This window comes from Acyrthosiphon pisum, chromosome X (genome assembly GCF_005508785.2).
Source record: "Acyrthosiphon pisum isolate AL4f chromosome X, pea_aphid_22Mar2018_4r6ur, whole genome shotgun sequence".
NCBI lineage: Eukaryota > Metazoa > Arthropoda > Insecta > Hemiptera > Aphididae > Acyrthosiphon > Acyrthosiphon pisum.
In genome coordinates, this window is record NC_042493.1 from 120702223 (window position 1) to 120703544 (window position 1322).

The following is a 1322-nucleotide window of genomic DNA, read 5'->3' on the forward strand; positions in this document are numbered from 1 at the left end:
TAAAATCAATAAATTGAGATACTTGTGATTCCAATATAAACAAATGTTTATGAAACTTTTTTAGAAATGTTTTTGGCACATTTATACACGGGAAGTTACGCAAAACTAGCAGCTTAGTCTTTTTTCTTTTATGGCCTACAAAGGTGACACGAGTCGTGAAAATATTGTTAAAAAACAGTGGATCACGAGTCAAAAAGGTTAAACATTACTAGTCAAAACAATAGATAGGATGAAAAATATTTTTATATTAAAAAATGTAAAATTACTAGGTATTCATTAGGTTTATCGTTGACAAAACACTTAAAATCCACTCCACATTTTAATAAAAATTATTTTAGGCATTAGTTTGGTCCGTCCCCCCGTCCAAGTAAAAAAAAAATAGTTGGGGTACGCAAAAAAAAAATAAAAATAGTAGAAGAGCTCCGTCCCCCTGCGCACCCCCCCCCCCCCCAATTCGAGCACTGGTTAAGAACTTAAAGTTCAAAACTAAGTTAAAATATTTATAAATATAAGTTATACCTATATAAATATTGAAAATAATAGGTAATAACTTGGCAACAAAAAACAGCTGTAAAACAAACATATTTACACGACACCAGTTTTGAATTAAATTTATTTTGATGTTTTTGTTGTAATTAAAAATGATTACGTAACCTTCATGAGTTAAAATCTTAATAAAATACTTAAAGTATCTACATTTTATATAGACCTGATGATATAATGTCTGAAGTATTTTACATTTTGGGGAGTCTGCATAGTACCAACCTAATAACTTATGATTATAGCAAAATTACATTAAAAATACAAAATCTAGGACGTTACCAAATATTTTCATTTATTAGATTTACCAAATTCATAACCTAATGTATTCATTTATTTTTTCCATTATTTAGTTGTGTTTTGTTACTTTTGTATGTATTATGATTTTTTTTCCTTTTTTTTATAATGTTCGTGTTTTTATAAAAAAAATTTAATGTTATATTTGCACTATTATTATTGGTGTAGTATAAAACCGGACTCGACAAGAATAATAATATGAGTTCCAAAGGTGGGCATTAACTAGTTAAAAAGTTAAAGTTAAGTTAAATTTTTTTTAACTTTTTAACTTAACTAGTTAGTTTATTTCCTAATCAACTTATGAACTTAACTAGTTTAATTTACAGTTGAAATAACTAAGCTTTTCTGAGTCGATTTTAAAAAAATCCATCAAGTTGAAAACATTTTGTAATTTTTCATTTATACGTAAATATTACTATATCAGTATAAAATAAAAATAATCCAATAAAATATGACAAACATTTTCTTGACACCATAATTATTTT